Genomic DNA, 21,991 nt, shown 5'->3' with positions numbered 1-21,991 from the left:
TTCCCAGGCTTGTCTGCCTCTCTGAAGGTTTAGCTCTCCCTCCCACGGGATTTGGGTGCAGAGAACTGTTTATCCGGTCTGTTTCTTTCGGGTTCCGGCGGTGTCTCAGGCAGGTGTCCTGCTGCTCCTGGGCCCTCCTCCACGGGAGCCCAGAGGCCTTATACAGTTTCCTCTTGGGCCAGGGATGTGGGCAGGGGTGAGCAGTGTTGGTGGTCTCTTCTGCTCTGCGGCCTCAGGAGTGCCCACCTGACCAGGCGGTTGGGTCTCTCTCTCACCGGGTCTGGGAGCAGAGCTCAAGGCGACTCTTATAGAGGAAGACATTTAATTGGTCTGGCTTACAGCTTCAGAGGTTTAGTCCAGCATCATCATGGTGGGAAGAAAGGCAGTGTGCAGGCAGACATGGTGGTGGAGGAGCCAAGAGTTCTACATCTTTTTCAAAGGCATCAGGAGTCTCTTCCAAACTGGGTGAACCTAAGCATAGGGAATCTCAAAGCATAACCCCATAGTAATGCATTTCCTCCATTAATGCCACACCTCCTAATACTGCCATTCCCTATGGGCCAAACACACGAGTTTATGCGGGCCAAACCTACTCAAACCACTAGAAGCAGATTTCCCACGTTGGCTTTTGTTCTGCTGGTCTTGAACTCACAGATTCCTCTGCCTCTATATCCCGAGTTCTAGGATTTTATATACACCATGGCGACTGACTGTATATTTCCTTCTTAAAACTTGTTTATTAAGGCAAATAAGGTTTTTTTAATCAGATGAATCTATGTTTTTATTACTCAGAGAGATGGGGAATAAAATCCTGTTTGACCAGCATGTAATCTTAGAGAACACCAGTGTTTGTATGCATTACTCGCACCCCTCCCTCAGGGAATTTAGTCCACCACCTTCCTGAAAGACGTTTGCAATTTGAAAAGGCAAAGGGGGTGCTCACTTTTATTTATTATCTATTTTTTATCTTTGAGGTTATAATTACAACAGCTTTCTTCTCTTTCATCCCTTCAAACACTCTCCTGTACATGCACATGCGCGCGCGCACACACACACACACACACACACACATGCATGCATGCACATTCCTTTTCAATTTCAGAGCTCCCTTTTACTATCTGTGTTACTCCCATTTCTTGTTCTCATGCTTTCTGGGCAGAGTTGCTCACAGCAAAGGAAGGAAGGCCTTTAAGAACTGACATCAGGTTGAAAAGCAGGCAGGGTTTGACCCAAGGCTCATAGCCTCTATGCCTTGCCCTGCATAGCCATTCTTCCCTTCAGCATTTGCACAGAAGTGTATGTGAAAACACTGGCCGGTGAGGACAACTAACCTATAATTGTCAGTTGCTGGGGCCTTATTTCCAGGTTTCCCAGATGTACAAAAGAGAACTAACAGGGGTCCACAGCACAGACTCTGAACTAAAGGAACTAACGGGGGCTCTACAGCATAGGCTAGAACTATATAGAGACCTATTGCCTGGGAAGACGGCCAGACACTTGTTTTGACCCACATTTGGACCAAGAACTCACATGTGCTGATGTTGTCTACTCAGCAGACACAGTGTGTGAGGCAAGAGGATGGCTGGAGACAGAGTATGGTCAGTTGCCATGTCAAAGGGAGAACAAGCCTCCTTCATCCTCAGTGCAGCCAGGGCACCTGACCAGGAGTTCACTATGACTTACCAATACCATATAAAAAAAAATGACAGCTCAAAAAAAAAATAAAAGAAAAAAGAAAAAAAATGAAAACTGCCTTCGCGTCCTTGCTTTGAAAAGGTTCCTCAATACTTTTCATTCTGAAAAGAATTGATTTACTGTTTTGAATACAGCTTGATGGGATTTAAGTACCTTCTCTTCCCTCACACTAAAACTTTGGATGCAGAAGCATCCCAGGAATTGCCCTTTCTGAAGCGAAATGGTATCCAATCAAGAGAGACCAAAGCGCTAGCTTTGGAGATACTCAGTCCAGGCATTGAAACAGCTGGCAGCCGTGTGCTAGGAAGGCGCTGTCTGACGATTAGCTCGGTCTTCTAAATAGTTGCAGAACACAGTGACAAAGTAACAGGAAGATTGTACTCTCAGTATTCTATGCTGCAGCCTCATTCACCCTTTCAACCGCTCTGGAAAGGACACAGCATTATCATCTGTACTTCGGACGCCAGATAACTGAGGCTCAGAAGGTTTCGGGAATCTGTCCATCTCTCCAGCAGCCCCGTGCTGGTCACGGCAGAGGTATGACGTAAACACTTTGCAGTTGACTTTCTAGTAACTGCTCTCTACTGTCCTCCGAAGGTTGAAAATTGTCTTTAGGAAGGATAAAGAATGTTTTTAAGAGGAAGGATGGCCTTTGTTTCAGAAAGTTTTTGGGAAATCTGAGTCTGTGCTTTTCGAGTGGGGTTCACAGCTTTCGGAAGTTTGTTTAGTGTTCTGCACTCCAGTGTGGAGGTTTTGGAGCCCCTGGGGCACTTCGGGCTGTACTTTGGAGATTGACATTTCGTGCTGACAATTGGGCCTGATGCTCATTCTCTGCTGAGAATGACTCACTTGTATAAGAAAATGACCTGTGGTTGACATATTGTTGGAAACAAAGTTACAAATGTTGTAATAAAAGGAGACAGGCTGTTTTGAAGTGGGGTGAAAACCCCAGATCAGGTGTAATTCTAGCCTTTTTAAATATGCGTACGATTTTTATTTAACACGTCTGGAACACCAGGGGTTTTTGTTTTTGCTTTTTTTTATTTTGTTTTGTTTTTCTTGCTTTGGAATAATGAATGGAGCTATTTTAACTGACTGCTAATGTGGTGAGTGCCAGGTGAAAAATCCAACTGAAGCACTGTCACAAGATCCTTCTGTTTTACTGACAGGGGTGTCGTGATCTCTCAGTTCCCAGTGTGCGGAGTGTGAACTGAGAACTAGCTTGGAGATGAAGCTGTCAGTCACTATTATCACACTCAAGCAATTATCTTTTCTGATGGCTCATGGTGTCAGCCATGAAATTCAGGTTCTGAGCTGTGGATGCAAAGGAAAAGTAAATAATAACAATGATAACGATGAAGATGATAACAGATATGCTGAGAAACCGAGGAAAGGAGGGTAAGAAAAACATGGGCTGCAAAATAAGTAGAAGGACTTCCTGGTGTTTTTGAGACTACTAAAGAGAGGGAAGCAAGAGAGAAGTGGATCAAGCTCCTGGCCTGACGGAAACCACAGAAAACTGTAGGAGACTAAGAAGGACGAGTTATTTGGGCCAGGTTATTTGCTGCCATAAGCAGCAGCTCCTGTACTTTCCGCTTCCAGTTCTCTTCCCCTGTAATTTTTCTCTCTCCCTTTCCAGTCCTGTGGGACCTCCACGCAGTTCTGAGGTGTAGCTAAGGAACCACGAGTGGAAAATGAATCTTAATTGAGTTCGGCAGCACACCTGTGTGCTTCTCGTCACCCCCGCCATATATTTACATCACTGTCTCCTCACTGTCATGCAACTCTTCAGACACATTCATATGTACAGCTGATCTGACGAGTGCAGTCACTCACTGGGATGTGGCCACGGTGACACGAGCACATCTTCAGGCATGGAGCACTCAGGCACCAGTGTGAGCAACAGAAATGACATCTGAAATGTTCAGAGCAAGAAGCTAGTCCATGGGAAATCTTTCTTATATCCAGATACATAAAACTGGGGTTGGATTCTTCAATTCCAATCCTTCATGTGTCAGGCACATACTTAATAATGCATTACACAAATTTATTATATTCTTGCCTTTGGGGGGGAGATATGGATTTATATGAAATAGAATCTTCCAGAATGGCTGCAAGGCACCTTGACTCCAATCTGAGGCTGAAGCCATCAGCTGGGACAGGAGCAGCAGAGCTTTGGAGGTTTACAGCTGGGACCTAGCTCTCATATGTGGAAGGCTATTTGCAGTTGAACTTGGGATTGGCCAGTGATGGAGTATTGTCACCAGGATGGCAGGAGGTGACATTTTACTTCATAGAAATTCCGGTATGAGCAATGATAACTTCATAAGGGAGCCAGGACGGGGACGACAGCCTGGTGGAGTGAAGAAATGGGAGATCACGGAGGAGAGCCGAAAGGAGAGTTTACATTTCTAGGCGCTTCTGCCCAAATTTATATATCCCACTGCAGAGAAGCCTTCTCAAACTATGTGACGCTCCATCACCAAAACCTGACCTAGTGCTGGGAGGGTGCTTTTAGGCTACCTGTGAGCTGGTCCCTATGGATTCAAGACCCAGAATTCAGCACCATGGCATTTATACTCTAGCCTTTAGACTTTCTCTGCAGACTTAGGCTCCATGTATACCCCAAAGCCACACCAACCCTCACTGGTCCAGGATAAATCCACCATAGGCCAGGAAGGTCCCTTTGACTGGAAGCTCTAGGTTCACCCTTAAAGACCTGGTAACCAAGTGCAAGGTCATTTTACAATGGGAACCACAGTCCCAAGCTGCAGCCAGTCCTTTGTGTCTTCAAATTCCAGCAGCTTCAAGGCTGAGCTGCTCTGGGAAGTTCTGAGTCCAGGCCCCACCACAATGGACTCCCTCCCAGGGCTAGTCATCAGGATCACTCATAGACTGCCTGTCTGCAGACCCCACCAGCAGCCCACATAGACTCTTAGGATAAATTTCTGGGGCAGACATTTTTATGCTTGATCACAAGGTGATGATGGTACTAGAAAACTAACAGAACAAACCAACCTAAAAATGTACACTTACACTTTACTTGACGAAAACCTCAAAATCACCTTTTAAAGAAGCCCAGGGAGCTACATAGGGACATGGACAGCTAGGTGAAATCAGGGCAATAGTACACACACATACACACACACACACACACACACACACACACACACACACACACACAGAGAGAGAGAGAGAGAGAGAGAGAGAGAGAGAGAGAGAGAGAGAGAGAGAGAAATTGAAACTGTTAAAAACATATTTCTATGATCAAGCAGATATTCTAGAGCAAAAGGTCTCAGTGCGTGGGTTGAAACTATGCAGAAAGTGTCTGTGGTCCGCTTGATCAGGCAGAAGAATCAATAAGTTTAAAGATGCATCACTTGAAATCGCCAGACAAGGAGGACAGAAAGAAAAGAAATGAAGAAGTAAAGAAAGCCCACAGCACGATGTGACTATGGAGTGAGTGGAATCCTCACCAAGACAGACTGTAATCAAACTCAGAGGTAAGGGCAGAGAGTTTCAAAAGCCAGCAGAGAAAAGAAAGTCATCACATGTGAGGGGGTTTGTCAGCAAAAGCCTTACCGCCCACAGGCTCAGAGGGATGCTATAAAGTGCCTAAAGGAAAGGTTGTCAGGGGAGGCCACTGACCCACTGACAAGAAACGCTAAATGAATCTCTAGACGTGAAATGAAAAGGTGTTAAAAACGTTAAAAACCGTGAAAACAAAGAACTCACTTCAAAGGCCAGAGTGAATCAAATTCAGAGCATCCCCATACCGCAAGGGTGATGCTTTCATTCAACTTTTAACCCCAATGCAAAAGCTGAACACCGAACACATTAAAACAACCCAAACTAAAATAACTTATTGGTAGATATGCATTATATAAAAGACATACATTGTTGGCTGGTGTGGTGGTTTGAATGTTTGGCCTGTGGGAACTGGCACAATTAGGAGGTCTGGCCTTGTTGAAAGATAGTGCGTCACTGTGGGGTGGGCTTTGAGGTCTTGTGCTCAAGCTGCATCCAGTGTGGAAGAGACCCTCCTCATGGCTGCCTGCAGAAATAAGTCTCCTGCCTGCCTGCCTTCAGATCTTGATGTAGAACTCTCAGCTCCTTCTTCAAACCACATTTATCTGGATGCTGCCTTGCATCCTGCCATGATGATAATGGACAGAACCTCTCAAATTGTAAGCCAGCCCCAATTAAATGTTTCCTTTATAAGAGTTGCCTTGGTCGTGATGTCTCTTCATAGCAATGAAACCCAAACTAAGACACTTGGTGAGCTAGTTCAGTGGGAAAAGCTGTTAAATGCTGAGAATGACTACCTGACTTGGATCCCTGGGACCTACACGGTAGAAGGAGAGAACCAGCTTCTGAAGCTCATATCTGGTGTGTAACTGACATACTTGTTTCGGGGGTGGGGCATGTGTTAGTGAGGAGCTTGCATCATAGGCTTGTAAAAAAAAAAACTGTCTCTTTTTGTAGTGGAGTAATAAAAACATGCATACAATTATGAGGAATGCTGTGGCTACAGAAGTCGGTGCAGTCATGTGTGCTCCCTGCGTTGACGTGTATCTTGAATGACTGAGAGCAGTTCAAGGAGAGTCAATGCCCGGAGTTCACACATAACAAACTCTCCCTGACTGTAAATAGAGCTGAAATTATTTAGCATCTTCCCAATCCATTTAGTCAGAAAAATTGGATCTCTTCCTTTCATATTTGAAAGAAAAATCCTTACTAAAGACATGGTGTCCTATTTTATGTTATTTTATTTTATTTTGTATCCTGGGGAATTAAAAGAAAATCTAATTTAGTAAAGCTTTTCTGACTTAAGAAAAATCAGGCTTTCAGTATGTTGGAAAAGCATCTTAGAAAAATGATCTCTATCTGCATTGCAATTTTATTGAAAATATCAAATATTGAGTTTTTATGTATTTCATTTACAGTCCTACCCACTCTATAGAAATAACATTACAATATATGTTAAACCTAGTGATTTATTTTTCTGCAGGAGATGAATAAATTATCCTTGGGAAGTTGCCGGATGGAGGGAAACTCCTCAGCTCTGTGTTGAAGCTACAGTCTTGAGGACGAGTTTATTTTGAGTTCTATCCTTAAACTGGTAATTAGCTGAGTGCTGTGATTAAATAAGATAATTCCAAAAATACCCAGGACATAGATCAGCTTCTCGTTTTGTTTTAAATTAGATTTCAGGTCCGAGTACTGTTGAGGCTTTTCAGTTTATATTTCCTTGAGATTTACAGTATAAGTTGAAACTGACAATGGTGTAGTTGGGAGGATGTGGGATACTAACATGCTGACCAATAACAAGACAGCAAAAAAAAAAAAATTTACAATTTGTAATGAGAAATTGTACTCTCAAATGGCTTCTGTTTGACAGTAGTGAGGCTTTTGCTTATTTCACAGACTCCCCACTGGGTTGCCCAGTGGGTAAGATTTTTTTTCATGTTAATGTTAGTATTATTTTTTTCCCATCTGAAGTGCAATGTAGTATTTTTACTGATCCATTTCTTTTATTGCACCAACCTTTTCTTTACAAAGAAGAGAATCTCCTTTACCTTTTCTTCTTGCCCAACTAGTTGTGGTTCCTCCCGCTTCGGTTTTTGTCTTGGAAGGTTGAGCCAAGTTGAGCATATCTCCCCACGGTCTTCGGACAGTAGCTGCTTCTCTAGCACCCTTTGCCTCCAGCCTCATGATGTGACCACAGTCAACAGCGAGTTTGTCGCACACTCTCACTTCTCTCCTGGAAACCCAGTCACACAAATGGCTCACAGCTCTGCGTTTCCCCAGTGCCGCCTCAACCCAACCTTGTTCACATCGGTCTTCATCAGCTCATTCCTCTCTAAAAGTAATGTTCTGCGGGAAATACAAGCTATGAAGTAAAATGGATGAATTTCATCAAAATGGATAAAAATGCTCCTTGCGAGGCATCACTTATAATATGAAAAGATAATGTGTTTGAAAACGACTTGTTACTGGAACGTATTAACCATGCCTTTCGACTCAGTGAGAGAAACACAACAAAATATTTGATTACTTTCTTAGCCAGAATGATCTACAACTGACATTACTAATCATAAAGATAATTCGGTTTAAAATCACGACGTTACTGCGAATGGGCAGACTTGTATTATTATGAGTAATGGAAACCGAGAATCCTGAGGTGGAGTGACTGAAATGCTCAGGTGCTCTTGGTGGAAACACGGAGTGACCAGTTCAGGATTTGGAACGTAGCTTGGCAGTGTTAACCTCCTAGTTCTCCACCTACGAGGTGGGAAGAAAAGTACGTCCCAAAGTTCTTACCATTGTTGATGACAGCGCAAAGAGAAAAAGGACCGGCGAAGAGGAAATGGAGGGAGAGGAAAGAAGGAAGACTACTGAAGAAGATGAACCAAATAAATGCCCATCACTGCTGAGTCAAAAGACCATGCTACCCTCATGCCATACAATCCTAACAGTCAACAACAAGGACGGCCCATAGCCCACCTCAAAGATTCCTTCTGGGTCCAAGAACCCAGACTGCGATCTGTGCTCTGTAGCAATGGGAAGCAGACCCTGAGCAAGGGAACTCTAGGGAGATAGAGTGCTCCACAGCCTGAGTGTGGCCATGATCACAGGCTTCATATACTTGCCAGAATCTATTCAACTCTATCTTTGAGACCAGATGAATTTTTCCCCATGTAAGTAGCTCTTCTCTGACATTGTTTTTATAAAGGGGTACTTATCATGGATAATTTAGAAACCTGGGAGATACAATGTATAAAAGACAGCACCACTTCACTGTTGTTTTTCGAGTAGAATAATAACAGAATTGTATGAGAAGTGCAAAATCATTCTGTGCAGCCCCAGTGGATGCTCACAAACCCGTGGGGCTCTTTGCATCGCAGTGGATGCCCCCACACCTCTGAGACGTGACCTAGATGAAGAATGGCCCTCCCCTGCTGTCTGCCAGCTACTGCCGAGATGTGACAACGCAACTTAGCCTTTCGCTTCCCAGTTTCACGATTATCTGTGGGATCACAAGGAAGCTTCGCTTCACACTGGTTCTGGGTGGGCAGATCTGCTCATTCAGTGTCTGGGAGCACCCTTGTCCATTGCTCACAGCGCCGAGTGCTGCTTAGTGCCCCTGAGATCAGTACGGAGGTCTTGGTTCATCTCCAGAACCTCTTCTAGCTTTCTCTCGCTTAGTGTTATGACTAGGGGTTTGCTGGCTTCACTGGCTTTTCAAACCACATTTTGGTTTGTTGATTTACTTTTGTTGTTGATCTCTCATTTATAAGTTGTGCCCTTCATTTTCAATAACTACATATTTAGACTTTTCTAAATATTTATCATTTGAGCCTCCAAGTCAAGCAATGCCCTAGCAAAGACTTTTCCTGTGATCAAAGGGTTTTGTGGTGGAAACAGTCTCAGGGCATGATTAAATGCCCTTCAACAGAGGAATGGATACAGAAAATGTGGTACATCTACACAATGGAATATTACTCAGCTATCAAAAACAACGAGTCTATGAAATTCGTAGGCAAATGGTTGGAACTGGAAAATATCATCCTGAGTGAGCTAACCCAATCACAGAAAGACATACATGGTATGCACTCATTGATAAGTGGCTATTAACCCAAATGCTTGAATTACCCTAGATCCCTAGAACAAACGAAACTCAAGACGGATGATCAAAATGTGAATGCTTCACTCCTTCTTTAAATGAGGAAAAAGAATACCCTTGGCAGGGAAGGGAGAGGCAAAGATTAAAACAGAGACTGAAGGAACACCCATTCAGAGCCTGCCCCACATGTGGCCCATACATATACAGCCACCCAATTAGACAAGATGGATGAAGCAAAGAAGTGCAGACTGACAGGAGCCGGATGTAGATCGCTCCTGAGAGACACAGCCAGAATACAGCAAATATAGAGGCGAATGCCAGCAGCAAACCACTGAACTGAGAATAGGTCCCCTGTTGAAGGAATCAGAGAAAGAACTGGAAGAGCTTGAAGGGGCTCGAGACCCCAAAAGTACAACAATGCCAAGCAACCAGAGCTTCCAGGGACTAAGCCACTACCTAAAGACTATACATGGACTGACCCTGGACTCTGACCCCATAGGTAGCAATGAATATCCTAGTAAGAGCACCAGTGGAAGGGGAAGCCCTGGGTCCTGCTAAGACTGAACCCCCAGTGAACTAGTCTATGGGGGGAGGGCGGCCATGGGGGGAGGGTTGGGAGGGGAACACCCATAAGGAAGGGGAGGGGGGAGGGGGATGTTTGCCCGGAAACCGGGAAAGGGAATAACACTCGAAATGTATATAAGAAATACTCAAGTTAATAAAAAAAAAAAAAAGTGGTTGCCATTGTGTTTGGAATTCAACCCCATATTGCTATTATCTCCCAAGACTGTGGCCTGTGAGTGTCCCATTCTTTCTAGGCTGGGGATAATGGAGTTGCTGAAGCCACTTTTATCAGTGGACTAGCACTGCTCCCAAATTTCTGTTCCAGTCAAGATCTCTGCTGAGATTTCTCCTACCCTTCTGGCTTTTTATGATCCTAATGGCTTTCTTTGGGCCTTAGTTTAATGCTGGAGTCCAACATCCCCATTGACTTATGGTTTGGGTAGTTTTTCTCATATAGTAAGGGTGGGATGAGACTTTCAAGCTCAGCCTATCAGAACTGAGGTGGAGCACCCGTACAGTAATCGTGTCTGCTCTCCTCTAAAGTTTACACCAGAGCTTTCTGGTTTAAGTTCTAAAGTATGTGACTGTAGGTTTGCCGTGGGCCTCAGTTATGCAAAAATAAATATCGGTGACCCCTTTCAGCATCTCAAATGTTCCTGAGATTGGTCAGAACTCATTGCTGGCCCTTGAAGTAACACCCTTGGGGATGAAACTCTACCCACCCATCTCTAATACTGATAGCTCTTTCAGCTCCTCTCCCCCTCCTCCCTCCCCTCTCCCTCTCCCTCTTCCCCTTCCCCTTCTCCTTCCTCTTCCCCTTCCCCTTCCCCTCCCCCTCTCCCTCTCCCTCCCTATTCCTCTTCCCCCCTCCTCACTCCTTTCTTTTGGGACAGAAGTTCATTGTGTAGCCCTGGCTGTCCTGGAACTCGATTTGTAGACCAGGCTAACCTTGAACTCAGGGATTCATGTGCCTCTGCCTCCTGGAATGCTAGGATTAAAGGTGTGTGCCACTGCCACACCTGGCTCCTTGTTTTTCTCTTTCTGTAGCTTCTCCCCTATCATTATTAATTTTCATTCATGTTCTTTTCTTCTACAAAGATTCCTAGTGGGTAACCACAACATACCATGCTGTGACTATTGAGACTCTGTGGCCATATAGTTGACCTATGGCATTAGGACTGAGATCTGATAATGGCTGTCTTGACATGACATGACAACTATTTATTTCAATAAATTCTTATCTGATATATATATATATATATATCTTATAAATAAATAAACATCAATATTTCCTCTAGGAGATTACTTATTGCTTCAGGAAAATTGTTATCTCACATGGGTGAAGTATTTGCTATTAAAGAGATTTTTTTTTCTTGTTTGGTTGTTATTTTGATACAGAGTCTTACTATGTAGCCCTAGTGGGCCCTTGACATCGCAGCAATTCTCCTGCTTTAACCTCCTACATGTGGGATTGCAGGTATGTTCTAATATGATAGGCTCCCAACAAGAATTTTAATCTTATTTTAAAAATGCATTGTTTTAAAAATTTTTATTATGTTTAGTTATGGATATGTACTTGGGTCTTCATGTGGGTATATACACTCAAGTGCAGATATCATCAGAGGCAATAGATGTTAGATCCTTTGGAACTGAAGTTACAGGAAGTTGTGAGTCCCCTGACTTCCCCCAGAAGTTCTTTTATTGTTGAGTACAATTTTCGCTATCCTGGGTTTCTTGTTATTCCAAATGAATTTGCAAATTTCTCTTTCTAACTCTATGAAGAACTGAGTTGGAATTTTGATGGGAATTGCATTGAATCTGTACGCTGTTTTTGGCAAAATGGCCATTTTTACTATACTAATCCTGCCAATCTATGAGCATAGGAGCTCTTTCCATCTTCTGAGATCTTCAATTTCTTTCTGTAGAGACTTGAAGTTCTTATCATACAGCTCTTTCACTTGCTTAGTTAAAGTAACACCGAGGTATTTTATATTATTTGGGACTATTGTGAAGGGTGTCATTTCCCTAATTTCTTTCTCAGCCTGTTTATCGTTAGGGTAGAGGAAAGTTAATGTTTTGTTTGAGTTAATTTTATACCCAGCCACTTTGCTGAAGTTGTTTATCAGGCTTAGTATTTCTCTGGTGGAACTTTTGGGGTCACTTAAGTATACTATCATATCATCTGCAAATAGTGATATTTTGACTTCTTCCTTTCCAATCTATTTCCCTTTGACCTCCTTTTGTTGTCTGATTGTTCTGGCTAGGACTTCGAGAACTATATTGGATAAGTAGGGAGAGAGTGGGCAGCCTTGTCTAGTCCCTGATTTTAGTGGGATTGCTTCAAGTTTCTCTCCATTTAGTTTAATGTTAGCTACTGGTTTGCTGTATATGGCTTTTAATCTGTTTAGGTATGGGCCTTGAATTCCTGTTTTTTCCAGGACTTTTATCATGAAGGGGTGTTGAATTTTGTCAAATGCTTTCTCAGCATTTAATGAAATGATCATGTGGTTTTTTTCCTTTGAGTTTGTTTATATAGTGGATTACGTTGATGGTTTTCCATATATTGAAGCATCCCTGAATACCTGAGATGAAGCCTACTTGATCATGATGGATGATCGTTTAGATGTGTTCTTGAATTAGGTTTGCAAGAATTTTATTGAGTATTTTTGCATCAATATTCATAAGGGAATTGGTTTGAAGTCCTCTTTCTTTGTTGGGTCTTTGTGTGGTTTAGGTATAAGCGTAATTGTGGCTTCATAGAAGGAATTTGGTAGTGCTCTGTCTGTTTCTATTTTGAAACAATTTGGATAGTATTGTTATGAGGTCTTCTATGAAGGTCTGATAGAATTCTGCATTAAATCAATCTGGTTCTGGGCTTTTTTTGGTTGGGAGACTTTTAATAACTGCTTCTATTTCTTTAGGAATTATGGGACTGTTTAGATGGTTTATCTGATCCTGATTTAACTTTGGTTCCTGGTATCTGTCTAGAAAATCGTCCATTTCCTCCAGATTTTCCAGTTTTGTTGAATTTAGGCTTTTGTAGTAGGATCTGATGATTTTTTGAATTTCCTCAGATTCTGTTGTTATGTCTCCCTTTTCATTTCTGATTTTGTTAATTTGGATACACTCTCCGTGCCCTCTGGTTAGTCTGGCTAAAGGTTCTTCTATCTTGTTTCTTTCCCCAAAGAACCAGCTCCTGGTTTTGTTGATTCTTTGTATAGTCCTTTTTGTTTCTACTTGGTTGATTTCAGCCCTGAGTTTGATTTGACAAATTCTAATCAGCTCTCTACTTGGAGATACTGACCAAGGCCAGAGCTCTGCCCTTCATGTGTATTCCCCACTCTGGAAATCTCTGCTACTTTGTCCTTGTGGGTGAGCATTTTCTCTGTCCTCTACTCTGAAAGTCTCTGATATTTTGTTTGGGTGATTTTGTCCTTTGTGACACAGGGTTCATGGACTTAGCTGCGCTTAACGCTTATTTGTTTATTTAGGACTTTTAATACCATCCAAACTTCTGCAGCAAATATCTTGATTATATTCCACTGTAATCTGTAAAAACATTCAATTTTCCTAAAAAATAAATCAAGTAGACTAGATGGGTGAGACTTTTCTCTTGAGTTTCATTGCCTGCCTGTACCTGGCTCCTATCCGTAGTCCACCGAGTTCCATAATAACAAATCACTAATTCCGACCTGTCTTATGAAAGAAGAACGTTCTTATCTCAACATTACAGATAGGGAGCTGGAGACAAAGGCTGGCTGATGTGTTCAAGGTCAATAAAGAACCGAAAGCCTGGCTGGCTGGGATATAACCCAGATCTCTTGATCATGGGACTCATGTTCTGGCTCCTCTGCCATCAGCTAGCTATTGACCCCCACTGCCATCATAGCTGGCAGAAGGCTCCTGGGCCAGTGTCATTTCTGTGGCTTGTACATGAATTGTGTTACCATCTGTTCAATCTCGCAGCACAGCAATATTTTCAGAATATGGAAAAACTTTCTGTAAAAATGCTTTTAAAAGAGAACATACATGAGATAAGAGAATTCATAAACTATATCAAGTCAATAGCTTCACTATTACAAAACAACTCAGATGTTCTTCAAAACTGAGCTGAAAATATCTAAGATGGGCATACCCTACCACCATCATAGATTTTGTGAGACTAAATCAACGTTTCTTTGCAGTACATCAGTCATAAATTCTACAGTAAATAGTATGTTCTCATACAAATAAATTTGGTTAATAAAAATATTTATTGTGGTTTTGTGATGGTTTGTATATGCTTGGCCCAAGGAATAACACTATTAGAAGACATGGCCCTGTTAGAGTAGGTATGGCCTTGTTGGAGTAGGTGTGGCCTTTTTGGAGTAGGTGTGTCACTGTGGGTGTGGGCTTTAAGACCCTCATTCTAGCTGCCCGGAAGCCAGTATTCTGCTAGCAGCCTTCTGATGAAGATGTAAAACTCTCAGCTCTTTCTGCACCATGCCTGCCTGATGCTGCCATATTCTCACCTTGATGATAATGGTTTGAACCTCTGAACCTGTAAGCTAGCCTCAATTAAATGTTATTCTTCTAAGAGTTGCCTTGGTTGTAGTGTCTGTTCATAGCAGTAAAACCCTAAGACAGATTTCAATGTAAAAATCTTACTCTGGTGCTTGACAGTTTGTTCGAACCTGGCGATGGTGTTTTGGGAGGCACCATGAAGAGGTGTGTCAAGGGGTCAGGCCTTTGAGGAATGTAGCATGGTCTACTCCTGGTCAGAGCCAGCAGCTGAGATGGGAGGAACCTCGATGGACAGACAGCACCCTCTAAAACTCCACCTCTGACCAGAGTCATCCTCTCAAATGGCTTTTTCTGGGTATTTTCTCAATGGAATTAAACCTATTGCTCATCACCATCCTGCAGTGCTCCAAAAGTGTCACCAACTGCAATTGTCTGTCATGGGTCCCATGCCCTTTGCTTTGACTTCCTGTTCTGTGTAACTTAGATTATTCACTACAGTGTCAAACTGACCTCCTGTTTTGTGTAACTTAGATTATTCACTATGATGCCAGGCTGACTGACTGCTGTTCAGATCTACCAATGTTTTCATCGTTCCCACTCACCTCAAGTAAACAAGCAAAGAAAGGTCATTCTGAAGGCATTTCTGAAGATTCACAGGGAGTAATGCAGAAGAGCTTTTAGCAAGCCACCAGTGAGGCTGTTAACCTTAAACAGAGCTCCTGAGGATCCACATAAACTGCTCCCTGGCTAAACCAGGTATGGGTCAGCTTCATCCCCCACTGAATGTAGACCTATGACTGACCTAATGACTAAATGGAGACCTGATAACTTGTTACAAAACCTGGACTGTCAATGATTTGAGCCATAATATTCTCTAAGAGAGAAAACTAATTTTTCCTTGGCCCTTTTACTCAGTACTTTATGAAAAGCTTTTCTATTCCCTCTCCTTATTTGTGTGTGTGTGTGTGTGTGTGTGTGTGTGTGTGTGTGTGTGTAACAGCACAGGTGTGTAGGTCAGGCAGTAAGCACTTTTACCCAATGAGCCATCTTGCCAGCTCCAGAAACTTTTCTTTAGAAATGTTTATTTAGGGAAGATGGGTAATGTCTACACATGAATCATTCCAATGCTTCTCTCCCCCAGAAGTGTCCTCATAGATGCACACACATAGAGAATATGATTGACCTGGACACTGCACAGCCCACTGAAATTGACATGCAGAGTTAACCACCATAATCCCCACAAGCCTACCTGTTGTCAGCCTGGCACACATCCACACACACACACACACACACACACACACACACACACACACACACACACACAAGAGCATGTGCATGGACACACGCCTTCTTTAACCATTACATAGCCTCCAAGTTAATGCCATACACTAGTGGTTTCTCTCAGATGATAAACTGTTCTGCATATATTATACACACAGGAGCCTTCTCCCAGAAGCAAAACCTGAGTCCTCATGTATCGGCCACCCCTTTTCTTGATGTCTATAAGTTAGTTATTACAGTGTGGCTTAACAGTACTGAAATGTTGTGGGTATACAACTTTACACATGCATGTTACATGATGATAGGCTAGGAGAAGATGGAAAGACACACAGTCGTACACATCAACGGGGCTTGATCATGAGCAACTGACTGACAGAACGCTGCAATTTCTTCAGGCTGTCCCAAAAGGAAGGTACTTATTATGGCTGTGTTTGGAAGTGAAAGGTAATGGGTGTAGAGGAGTTTGCCAGCCCGCTCTCCCTGGAGGTCTCTCCTTGGCTTGCAGGTGTCTGCTCTTAGCTTCCTTTCTATGCACACTCATCTTTAGTTTCTCTGTGTGTTCTGAGGTGTGATCCTTATAAAGGTGCTTGTCAGATTGGATTAGGGCCAGTCACTTCTCTAAACGGCTAGTTTCTGATAACAGCCATGTTTGAGGTGCAGGGTGTGCAGGGTTATGTTTTCAGTCTTTGGATTTGGGAGGGAGCATGAATTCCTCTCCAAAGTAGTGGGACAGATATCTGTAAAGCAGCACAGATTCTCTCCCTCCCATGGTACTTACTACCTCCTTAACTGAGAATCAGTGATGCATAGCACCAAAGCCTGTGACTCTGTGTGGCCAGCCATGTGGGTTGGTGTTGGCTCTGATGTTCACTAGGTTTGCAACCAAAACAAGTATCTCAGCTTCTCTGTTCACCAGAGAAGGCACCAATAAGAACTGCTTCCATTGCACTCACTGATAAGTGGATATTAGCCCAAAAGCTTGGATTACCCAAGATAAAATCCACGGACCACATGAAGCTCAAGAAGAAGGATAACCAAAATGCAGATGATTCAGTCCCTCTTAGAAGGGGGAACAAAAATTTTCATAGGAGGAAATACGGAGAAAAAGTTTGGAGCAGAGACTGAAGGAAAGGCCATCCAGAGACTGCCCCACCTGGAGATCCAGCCCATATGCAGCCACCAAACTCAGACAATATTGCTGATGCCAAGAAGTTCGTGCTGACAGGAGCCTGATATAGCTGTCTCCTGAGAGGCTCTGCCAGAGCATGACAAATACAGAGGCGAAAGCTCACAGCCAGCCATTGAACTGAGAACTGGGTCCCCATTGGAGGAATTAGAGAAAGGATTGAAGGAGCTAAAGGGGTTTGCAACCCGCTAAGAACAGCAATACCAACCAACCAGAGCTCCTAGGGACTAAACCACCATCCAAAGAGCACCATCCAAAGAGATAGACTCAGGGCTCCAGCTGCATATGTAGCAGAGGATGACCTTGTTGGGCACCAATGGGAAGAGAAGCCCTTGGTCCTGCCCCAGTGTAGGGGAATGTCAGGGCTGGGAGGTGGGAAGGGGTGGGTGGGTGGGAACACCTTCATAGAAACAGCGGGAGGGGTTTATGGATGGGAAACCAGGAAAATGTAAATAAAAAAATATTCAATAAGAAAAAAAAACTGCTTCCGTTGGTTGGTAAGATGTTTATGTGATATGGTTGCAGAAAACACATAATGCATTCTCCGTGTGAAGTATAAGAAGTAGCAAAAATTGGTCATAAAGTTCTATAATTTGATACTTTATTTGTGAGCATGATTGTGCTCACAAATAAAGATCTGTATTCTGTAGAGCTGTCTCCAGTTTTCATCAAATGCCATAATCAGAAAGAAGGATGCCTAGTTGAAGATGAATACCACAGCTACTGCTCATGTCACTTGCTGTTCACACACTCCCACGCAGCGCACATCTGCCTGGCCATCTGTGTTTCTAAAATAAACGCAGTGGTATTTCAGACACCTAATATTGTTAATAACGAGAGCTCTTTCTGTTGTTTCTGTGGTGATAACCCCATACTTGGGCTTACTGTTCCAAATTCACCCTCTGCGTAGGCCACATTACAGTCCCCTTTACTAATATACAGCATTAACTGTGTTGTTGGCCAGCTTCTAGGCACTTTCTACATCTTAAACAATTCAGCTCTTACAACAGTCCCTGACATAAGTGCTGTTCTCCCCATTTAACAGAGGTGCAAAACAGAGGCTCAAAGAGGTTGACACAGTGAGTCAACAGACCTATGTAATCCTAGTCATATTTAATTCTGAGTACCCTTTTATTCTTCAACATATTGAATACTGCAGCCACACACAGACTAAGGACATTTTGGTCAATGACAGATCAATAGTTCAATAGTGGCCCTTAAGATCAAATGTCACCTGATTACACTGAAATCATGTAATAGCCTAGCACTGGACATCACTAGGGTAACCAAGCCCAAGGATTGGCCAGGTGTACCCTTACAACGATAGTGATGGTGAACAAGTGTGTTTCTATTTAGGAGTGATCACCACAGCTTTTCCATTTACTTATAAAAGCTTATAGTACAAAAGCAAGCATTTTTTATGTGGGTTGTTGCCATCTGCATAATCATGAAGGACATGAGGTCACACTGAGGGAGCAGCCTGTGACACCCAGAATGTGTTGTGTATGCTGTGAAGTCCCATGAAGGGATGACCCAAGCTGTCGATCTCAGAGTGATGTACCCTTGTTGGTAAGTGACAGGTGGTGGTCTTCATTCTCCCTGTCTGGTCTCTTCTTAACCTGGCTTCTTTAGTCGAGATAATTCTCAGCCTTGGATTCTACTCTTGAGATACACACTTGTTCCTCCTCCAAACCTTTTCCTACCAGTTCTGGGGTGAGGCTTACTCTAAGCCACAGTTGGTCTTACATCTTTGTCTCTAGAGCTGACTTTTTCCTGCATCAGATACAGCTTTAACCTCTTCTCAGTCACCTCTTTGATGCTGAGCTGGCACAGAGCAGATCTCCTTATTAGCCCCCTATCCTCCATCTGCTTCTTTCTCCTCCATCTCTTAGCCTCATGGTGGACTCTAGCTCTCCACAGCTCCTACTTCTTCATTTTCTACCCACATGGCTCAAGTGGACTTGGTCTTGCTCCTTTGTATGTACTGTCTGGCAACAAGTACTACTGATTCTGTCAGCAACTGGTTCCCAGTGCCGTAGATAGCTCTCACCACTGGTGCTTTAGCAGAGTCTGTCTGTCAGGTACTTGTAGGTTTCCTGCTGTATTACCATTAATGATTTTTACTTGCTAAATGTTATCAATTGACCACTGGAATTAGTTCATGTTGGAGAGCACTCCCTGCAGCATGAGGTGTCCAGTCACTGCATCTGCTTATTTCTCTAATATCACATGCCTGAGGGACTTGATCTCAGGAGCTAGCTCTGCCTTCTTGCTAGGACAGAGTTCTGTTCCTGTCTCCAATCAGTGACGTCTCACACAAGTGCGGTTCTTTGAGGATCAAGCTTGTTCCAGGTTTTAAAAATAGAGGGGTGTATTGTTTCCTCACTGAACCATCGCCTATGTACAATCAGAAGCATAAACTTACAAGACCAGCACATTTTCCTTTGGACTGGTTCCCTCATCTGTGTCATCTCTCCAGAAAGTATGTTAACTACATTGTCTGTTATTTCCCACTGTAACTCCTGCAGCAACCCTTGAGCATAGAGCTTTTTCACTCCAACTCACCGTCTATACCGTCCTCCTACAAACAGTGTGCAAAGGTCTAATTAACCAAAAATCTGCTGACTCAGGGTGTTTGGCAGGTCATGAGCAAACAACCTCTCAGACTCTATCTCCTTTCTAGCCATGGTCCCTAAGCTCAAGTTCCCACAGCACGCACCTCCCCATGTGTTTTTCTCTTTCTCTGGTGATGTATGTTTCTTTCATGTCTGAAAATCCACAAATTTCATGAATGCTTGACCTTGATGTGACTTGTGGATAAAATGAAACTTAATAACATTAAGCTTTGACCATTTGTTTTGGGCTGGATTAGCATCCTGGATCCCCCAACCCCTGTCAAATAGATGTGAACCCCTTTCAGGCTCTTTGCACGTGTTTTTATTATTGTTTCAAACTCCCCAACTTTAGATTCTATGGCCTGACTTTCTTTGCTAATCTTTGGATGGAGTTTTAATCCTGAGTGAGTCTTCTCAGCTGTTAGGTAATCCCCACATAGAATGGAGCTTTGACTCCAGACTGGATTCACTATGCAGGTACTCTGTGAGTCCAAAGGCTGACCAAAGGAGGCTGATGAATAGCACAACTAGGGTCAGTGCTTCCCAAGGGATTCTTGGAAATTCTTTCTCTACTCATGCCTTCACTGTGATACCTCTTTGTGGTATAGCCACTGAATATCTAAGGACACAGAGTCAGAGTTAATAGCCTAACTTGGCCTTTCTGAACCCACTTCTACTGGGCAATGTGAACATTTTCCCCAGTGCTTCCTACATCTGTCAAAATGCCACTGCCCATCTGAGTGTGGCATGCTCCTCTCAGGTTGTCTGCACCTGACAGTGTTTTCCAGAGACCCAGATAGCTAGATGTTCCTGAGAATGGCCTTCATCTCAGGTGACCTCAAACAATGGCTGAATGTCAGTGAGATGATCTTTGGGGATCTTGACCCAAGGTATTGCCTAATCTCTATTTTGAGTATGTTTATTCAATTACAGGAAGAGTAAATGAATTCCTATTATATTTAGTCAGTTCAAATGTCCTATCAGTCAATCCTGAATTTTCAGCCTTAAGTGTCTCTCCAAGTTCTCTGTGGTAGTATGATGTTGATGATGTTATAGTGTATCTTGAGGAGTGTCTTGGTGATCCCACCTGTACGATGTATCCTAATGGCTTGCCATCTGGTTACTTGTTTCCATGTTTGTTCTAATCATTATGAATGGTTTACAATGCCTATGTGCTCCCTTTTCTTCCTCCTCCTACATTTCCTCTTTCTTTTTCTCTCATGTCTCTCACCCTTACTATTCTAGCATGAGTACCTAGAAAGGAATAATAACTAATCTTTCAAAGAAATAACAATAAAAATGGTTGTGCGCTATCATAGCTATGCTAGTTTCACAGTCTCACATATTAAAAAAATGGAGGCAGAGGAGAAACTTGGTTTACAATAGCAGAACTTAAACACGAGTCTCCACCTCCATGTGAAGTTCCCCACATCACCTACCTCATCATCCTGGTTGTTACGGTTGTGTCAGTGTCCCTGGTGTTCAAGGACTTTGCAGCTTGTGGAGATTTAAGCCATGAAGCCAACCACTGACATCATCTTATAAGATGGTGCCTCTCAGGCAATAGAGGAGTCACCCACAGCCTTCATTACTGTTAGAAAGGAAAGCCAACATCTCCTGAGTATGTGCGCCACCCCATCTTCCTTTTGTAGAGGAACTGGCCATGCTAAAGCTTTCACAGGAGTGCTTCTTGAGAGACGATCATGCATCAGTTCTGATATTTTATTTTCTGGTAAGTAATCTGTGACGAGGGAGTGGTTCTGACATAGCAGAAGGAAGAATTGAATCTTTAGGGAAAATGTGTGCTGGTAGCTTGAGTCAGCAAAAGCAATGGATGGTTGGAATATCCCGCATCGGCAATGGAAGGTTTGTGATACAGACAGTATTTATAAGTTATTGTCATTACAGTGAGCAAAGAAGTCCTCACGCTGAGGAGTTCAAGGCCTTAGATCAGTGTTGTCTTGAAGCATTTAAAGGGCATCTTGCACATCTTAGAGTTCCGGAGGCAGCGTGACCTTGTGTTCCTGTATGAGGGCAAACTTGGACTCTGTGTGTGTGTGTGTGTGTGTGTGTGTGTGTGTGTGTGTGTGTGTGTGTGTGTGCAGGAGCTGTGTGAAGAACCTCCTCAGATATGTCTTCTGGTAGGAGGGAAGAGTGGTGATTAGAATGGCAGCATGGATTAGTTAATATGCTGCACTCTGTCTCTCAGGCACACCAGGGCAGGCCTTCTGTTATCCTGCTTATTTCCCCTGACAAGGGCATGATGTGACAGTGTGGTAGAGAACAGCATCATTGCTTAGAAGAACACTTACCGTTTTAAAACTTTTAACTTGAATTAATGTCATGTAGAGTATATTTGTTTTAACCTATTGACTCTTAGCACTTAAACATCATTGGCAAGATCTATCTGCATGTACATAACCTGGAACCATTTGCAGCATGTTTATGTGTCTCATTGCAGCATTTTGAATGCTGCCATGAATTAAAAGCAGTAGTATCATCTTATATTTCATTTTGAGA

General features: G+C 43.0%; 1 long non-coding RNA gene across 4 annotated transcripts in view; it reads left to right on the top strand.

Moving 5' to 3' along the window:
- Nucleotides 1–21,991, top strand: part of LOC147996638 (uncharacterized) — an 80,072-nt gene that overhangs the window by 43,360 nt on the left and 14,721 nt on the right. Inside the window, exon 3 of one of the 4 annotated variants that reach the window (XR_015672787.1) lies at nt 14,921–15,145. The exons of the other annotated variants lie outside the window; for them this stretch is intronic. This is a non-coding gene — a long non-coding RNA (uncharacterized LOC147996638). The remainder of the gene's footprint in view (nt 1–14,920; nt 15,146–21,991) is intronic. 4 annotated transcript variants of the gene reach the window in all.

Source organism: Rattus norvegicus, chromosome 2 (genome assembly GCF_021556685.1).
Source record: "Rattus norvegicus strain SHRSP/BbbUtx chromosome 2, alternate assembly SHRSP_T2T, whole genome shotgun sequence".
Lineage (NCBI taxonomy): Eukaryota > Metazoa > Chordata > Mammalia > Rodentia > Muridae > Rattus > Rattus norvegicus.
Note: the sequence above shows the minus strand (reverse complement) of the source record. Positions and strands in the feature narration are given on the sequence as shown.